We start from the raw sequence: 6,902 nt of genomic DNA, 5'->3' as shown, positions 1-6,902 counted from the left end.
TTAAGTTAGGAGTTGTAACACACAGGGGTTTAAGTTAGGAGATGTAACAGGGGTTTAAGTTAGGAGATGTAACAGGGGTTTAAGTTAGGAGATGTAACAGGGGTTTAAGTTAGGCGATGTGGCCAAGATATCCGCCATAAACAACTTATGCTGTCAGAATCAGACCAAACATTTTAGCCAGTCGTCCAAATGCTGCTCTGTTTAGAGGAACAAATTCTGCTCTGTTTAGAGGAACAAATGCTGCTCCGTTTAGAGGAACAAATGCTGCTCTGTTTAGAGGAACAAATGCTGCTCTGTTTAGAGGAACAAATGCTGCTCTGTTTAGAGGAACAAATGCTGCTCTGTTTAGAGGAACAAATGCTGCTCTGTTTAGAGGAACAAATGCTGCTGTGTTTAGAGGAACAAATGCTGCTCTGTTTAGAGGAACAAATGCTGCTCTGTTTAGAGGAACAAATGCTGCTGTGTTTAGAGGAACAAATGCTGCTCTGTTTAGGTGTTTAGAGGAACAAATGCTGCTCTGTTTAGAGGAACAAATGCTGCTCTGTTTAGAGGAACAAATGCTGCTCTGTTTAGAGGAACAAATGCTGCTCTGTTTAGAGGAACAAATGCTGCTGTGTTTAGAGGAACAAATGCTGCTCTGTTTAGAGGAACAAATGCTGCTCTGTTTAGAGGAACAAATGCTGCTCTGTTTAGAGGAACAAATGCTGCTCTGTTTAGAGGAACAAATGCTGCTCTGTTTAGAGGAACAAATGCTGCTCTGTTTAGAGGACCAAATGCTGCTCTGTTTAGAGGAACAAATGCTGCTGTGTTTAGAGGAACAAATGCTGCTCTGTTTAGGTGTTTAGAGGAACAAATGCTGCTCTGTTTAGAGGAACAAATGCTGCTCTGTTTAGAGGAACAAATGCTGCTCTGTTTGGGTGTTTAGAGGAACAAATGCTGCTCTGTTTAGAGGAACAAAGGCTGCTCTGTTTAGAGGAACAAATGCTGCTCTGTTAGAGGAACAAATGCTGCTCTGTTTAGGTGTTTAGAGGAACAAATGCTGCTCTGTTTAGGTGTTTAGAGGAACAAATGCTGCTCTGTTTAGGTGTTTAGAGGAACAAATGCTGCTCTGTTTAGGTGTTTAGAGGAACAAATGCTGCTCTGTTTAGAGGAACAAATGCTGCTCTGTTTAGAGGAACAAATGCTGCTCTGTTTAGAGGAACACATGCTGCTCTGTTTAGAGGAACAAATGCTGCTCTGTTTAGAGGAACAAATGCCGCTCTGTTTAGGTGTTTAGAGGAACAAATGCTGCTCTGTTTAGGGGAACAAATGCTGCTCTGTTTAGGGGAACAAATGCTGCTCTGTTTAGGTGTTTAGAGGAACAAATGCTGCTCTGTTTAGAGGAACAAATGCTGCTCTGTTTAGAGGAACAAATGCTGCTGTGTTTAGAGGAACAAATGCTGCTCTGTTTAGGTGTTTAGAGGAACAAATGCTGCTCTGTTTAGAGGAACAAATGCTGCTCTGTTTAGAGGAACAAATGCTGCTCTGTTTAGAGGAACAAATGCTGCTGTTTAGGTGTTTAGAGGAACAAATGCTGCTCTGTTTAGGTGTTTAGAGGAACAAATGCTGCTCTGTTTAGGTGTTTAGAGGAACAAATGCTGCTGTTTAGGTGTTTAGAGGAACAAATGCTGCTCTGTTTAGAGGAACAAATGCTGCTGTTTAGGGGAACAAATGCTGCTCTGTTTAGGTGTTTAGAGGAACAAATGCTGCTCTGTTTAGGGGAACAAATGCTGCTCTGTTTAGGTGTTTAGGGGAACAAATGCTGCTCTGTTTAGGTGTTTAGAGGAACAAATGCTGTTGTTTAGGTGTTTAGAGGAACAAATAAACAAATAAACAGAGATCTGTAATTACAGACGTAATTAAACACTTGACTGGAGGACAGACAGCAGCCCTCTCAATTGATTCCTAATCAGCCCCCTGGTTCCTGTCACTTGGTACCCAGCCAGGGGGTACAGCGGTGCCAGTGTCAGCCCCTGGGCAGAGTCCGTATGCCAAGCAGGCCTCTCTGGTGCCAGACAGGCCAGCATAGCCCCAGGCCTCTAGTGTCTGATGGGGAGACTGGGGGAACACAGTTGGGAGAGTGGGGGGAGACAGCATATCAGCCTCTCCTCCTCTTCAGCCTCTCCTCATCTCAGCCTCTCTTCCTCTCAGTCTCTCATTCTCTCCTCCTCTCAGCCTCTCCAGCCTCTCCAGCCTCAGCCTCTCCTCCTATCAGCCTCTCCTCATCTCATCCTCTCCTCCTCCTCCTAGTCTTTCCTTCTCTCCAGCCTCTCAGCCTCTCCTCATCTCATCCTCCTAGTCTTTCCTTCTCTCCAGCCTCTCATTCTCTCCTCCTATCATCCTCTCAGCCTCTCCTCATCCTCTCAGCCTATCCTGCTCTCAGTCTCTCCTCCTCTCATCCTATCAGCCGCTCAGTCTCTCCTCCTATCAGCCTCTCAGCCTCTTAGCCTCTCCGCCTCTCAGTCTCTCCTCCTCTCCTCCTCTCCTCCTCTCAGTCTCTCCCCCTCTCCTCCTATCAGCCTCTCAGTCTCTGTCTCTCCTCCTATCAGACTCACAGCCTCTCTTCCTCTCAGTCTCTCCTCCTATCAGACTCACAGCCTCTCTTCCTCTCAGTCTCTCCTCCTATCAGACTCACAACCTCTCTTCCTCTCAGTCTCTCCTCCTCCTATCCTCTCACTCTCCTCCTATCAGACTCACAACCTCTCTTCCTCTGTCTCTCCTCCTCCTATCCTCTCAGTCTCTCTTCCTCTCAGACTCTCTTCCTCTCAGCCTCTCCTCCTCTCCTCTCAGTCTCTCCTCCTATCAGACTCACAACCTCTCTTCCTCTCAGTCTCTCCTCCTCCTATCCTCTCAGTCTCTCCTCCTATCAGACTCACAACCTCTCCAGCCAACAATATTACAATCCATTTAGCAGACACTTTTATCCAAAGTGATTTACATTTACGTGTATCTATTTTACGTACACTGGTGAACCCAGGAATCGAACCCACTATTCTGGCATTGCAAGCACCATGCTCTAACAACTAAGATTCAGAGGACCACATGAGCAATGACTCCAGACGTGACCTACTGAACATCAGGCAGAGTAGAGTGTTCTCAGTACTCAGATGTGACCTACTGAACATCAGGCAGAGTAGAGTGTTCTCAGTACTCAGATGTGACCTACTGAACATCAGGCAGAGTAGAGTGTTCTCAGTACTCAGATGTGACCTACTGAACATCAGGCAGAGTAGAGTGTTCTCAGTACTCAGATGTGACCTACTGAACATCAGGCAGAGTAGAGTGGTCTCAGTACTCAGATGTGACCTACTGAACATCAGGCAGAGTAGAGTGTTCTCAGTACCCAGATGGAGCTCAGTGATGATAGATTCTCACCACTACCTGCATGTCTGTCTGTCTGTTGTTGGAGAGGAGAAGAGGGGGGAGTCGAGGAAGGGAGAGGAGGGGAGAGGAGATGAGGGGAGAGTAGAGGAGAAGAGGAGTTGAGCAGAGGAGGGGAGTTGAGCAGAGGAGGGGAGAGGAGAGGAGAGGAGGAGGGGAGAAGAGGAGGCTACAGCTCAGTAGCAGCATGAGAAGACACAGGAGGGGAGCACAGCACTGGGTTTGATGGTGCTACTGTTGTCTCAGGCCCTAATTTACCACCACAGACGCATGGCTTTCAACAGAACAGTAATGATTATGAATTGTACCTGTGGAACAAACACACAGGAATATTCCACAATATACAATATTGATGAGACAGACACACTGGTACAGACCAGACCATCTCTACAGGATTACTGATGAGACAGACATACTGGTACAGACCAGACCATCTCTACAGGATTACTGATGAGACAGACATACTGGTACAGACCAGACCATCTCTACAGGATTACTGAGGATTACTCTCTCAGATTACTGAGAGCCAGACAGACACTGGATTACTGATGAGCAGACAGACCAGACCATCTCTCAGGATTACTGATGAGACAGACACACTGGTACAGACCAGACCATCTCTACAGGATTACTGATGAGCCAGACACACTGGTACAGACCAGACCATCTCTACAGGATTACTGATGAGCCAGACACACTGGTACAGACCAGACCATCTCTCAGGATTACTGATGAGACAGACACACTGGTACAGACCAGACCATCTCTACAGGATTACTGATGAGACAGACACACTGGTCTGGGTCAGACAGCTGTAGTTGTCTGGGTCTATAATGGTGCTATAATGATACTGAAGGAGCATGTTGTAGCTGTGTGTTCCTGTCTGTTACTATAGAGAGAGGTCAGGAGCATGTTGTAGCTGTGTGTTCCTGTCTGTTACTATAGAGAGAGAGGTCGGTAGAACAGCACCTCCAGTAGCAACATCTGTTCGCTACACTACCTAGTATCTCTCCAGCAGGCTCTGACATTAACAGGTCTCACCTCCACGCTGTCTCCTTCCCATTAACTTTGGAGCAGATGGCCGGTTCCTACTCTCCCTCAGCTCTCACTGTGTCAGGTTGACTGACAGGGACTCTCTCTCTTTATTTCTCTTCATTTCTCTCTCTCTCTCTATCCAGTCTCTTCTTCTCTTTATTTCTCTCTCTCTCTCCTTATTTCTCTCTCTCTCTCTCTATCTCTAGTCTCTCTCTCACACAATCTCTCTCTCTCTCTGTCTATCTATCTATCTCTCTCTATCCCCAGCCCCAGCCCCCTCCCATTTTTCCATTGTGGCTGAGAGAGACATCTGTTTCGTAATTCTCCCTAAGTTTCCACCTCCACTTCCTCCTCTCTCTCCCTGACCTGCAGGGCCAAGACAGGGAGATGTCCTTCTTTGCCCACCCACCATCCAGAGGTGTAGAGCAGCTCCCCAGCTAACTGAATGTTTCCTGTAATGTTACCCTCGTGTTTGAGTGTGCAGTTTTCTGTTAGTTAGGGGCAACATTCCATCTACGTTAGCAAAAACCTCTGAGAACCTTTTTAGTACGTCTTGGAATTGGAGTTAAAAGAGTTAGGATTCCCTTTATATCAAACAGTCGAGGTCCAAGAGGCTTCTTAACAACTTCTACCCCCAAGCCATCAGACTGCTGAACAGCTTCTACCCCCAAACCATTAGACTGCTGAACAGCTTATACCCCCAAGCCATCAGACTGCTGAACAGCTTCTACCCCCAAGCCATCAGACTGCTGAACAGCTTCTACCCCCAAGCCATTAGACTGCTGAACAGCTTCTACCCCAAAGCCATTAGACTGCTGAACAGCTTCTACCCCAAGCCATTAGACTGCTGAACAGCTTCTACCCCCAAGCCATCAGACTGCAGAACAGCTTCTACCCCCAAACCATCAGACTGCTGAACAGCTTCTACCCCCAAGCCATCAGACTGCAGAACAGCTTCTACCTCCAAGCCATCAGATTTTTCTTCGCATATCTTTTAAAACATTTTGCTAAACCTCAACTTCTAAATACTCTCCTGCAACCCGCCTCACCCAAATGTAGCTATTTTTTCTAAAGTATTTATATTTACTTCGGATCTGGATCCCCTCAACTGAAGCTAGCCAGCTAACTACCAGGTATCAGTCAGCAAACCATTGCTAGCGGTCTTCAGCTAACCGGTCATCTGCTAACCTTTAGCTCGGAAAGCTCTCGCCAGTTCGAACAACGCGACTCTAACCAGAGCATAACGGACCTATTGTTTTTTTTCTATCCCCGGATTCCCATCGATTCCCACCTCAAACGGAACATTTTCAACTGGATCTTCACAACTAGTTAACTAGCTAACCGCAACCCCGGATGATTACTCCTGGCTAGCGTTTCCACCCACTTAGCTTGAAGCTAGCCCGGCCAGAGCTCCTGTGCTACCACCGAAGCATACTCCTGGGCTACAATATCCGGACCCACGACCGGTCTATCGATGTCACCGCATGAAGAGGCATAAACAGACTCACCCCATCGCGACGCCCCCAAAAGTCTAACTTTCTAGCCCTTGCTATCTCCTTGCTTGCTAATTCGGTCCGCTAACTGCTACCTTGTTTAGCCCCGGTCCGCTAACTGCTACCTTGTTTAGCCCCGGCCTACTAACTGTTAGCTTGTTAGCACAGGCCTGCTAACCGTCTGAATCGCCGCGTCCCAAACACTCACTGGACCCATATTTACTTTCAATCTCTTTTCGATTTTTAATTTGTTTATACCTTCCGGTGACCTGCCTCACCCAATGTGATACGGAATCGCAATTATTTTTAATTTTTAGAACACACTCAAGAACCTCCAGAAGCTAACCAGCTAACTAGCTACAAGCTATTTAGTCATTGTTAGCCACTGCTAGTGGCTTTTACCTTTTACCTTCTGCACAGCCAGCCATTTTTTTTAATTTTTTTTTTAAACCTGGATAATACTCGCCAGTCCAGCTTCCCTGTCCCATCCACCGCTGCCCCCTGGACACTGATCACTTGGCTACATAGCTGATGCATGCTGGACTGTCCATTAATCACGGTACTCCATTCTGCTTGTTTATGTTTTATCTGTCGGCCCCAGCCGCACTCAGGCTCTGTGTGTAGTTAATCCGACCCTCCCTGCCTAGTCAACGCCATTTTACCTGCTGTTGTTGTGCTAGCTGATTAGCTGTTGTTGTCTCACCTACTGTTTTAGCTACTGTTTTAGCTAGCTCTCCCAATTCAACACCTGTGATTACTGTATGCCTCGCTGTATGTCTCTCTCAAATGTCAATATGCCTTGTATACTGTTGTTCAGGTTAGTTATCATTGTTTTACTTTACAATGGAGCCCCTAGTTCCACTCTTCATACCCCTGATACCTCCTTTGTCCCACCTCCCACACATGCGGTGACCTCACCCATTACAACCTGCATGTCCAGAGATACAACCTCTC

This window comes from Oncorhynchus tshawytscha, unplaced genomic scaffold, assembly GCF_018296145.1.
Source record: "Oncorhynchus tshawytscha isolate Ot180627B unplaced genomic scaffold, Otsh_v2.0 Un_contig_1274_pilon_pilon, whole genome shotgun sequence".
Lineage (NCBI taxonomy): Eukaryota > Metazoa > Chordata > Actinopteri > Salmoniformes > Salmonidae > Oncorhynchus > Oncorhynchus tshawytscha.
This window is presented reverse-complemented; position numbering follows the sequence as displayed.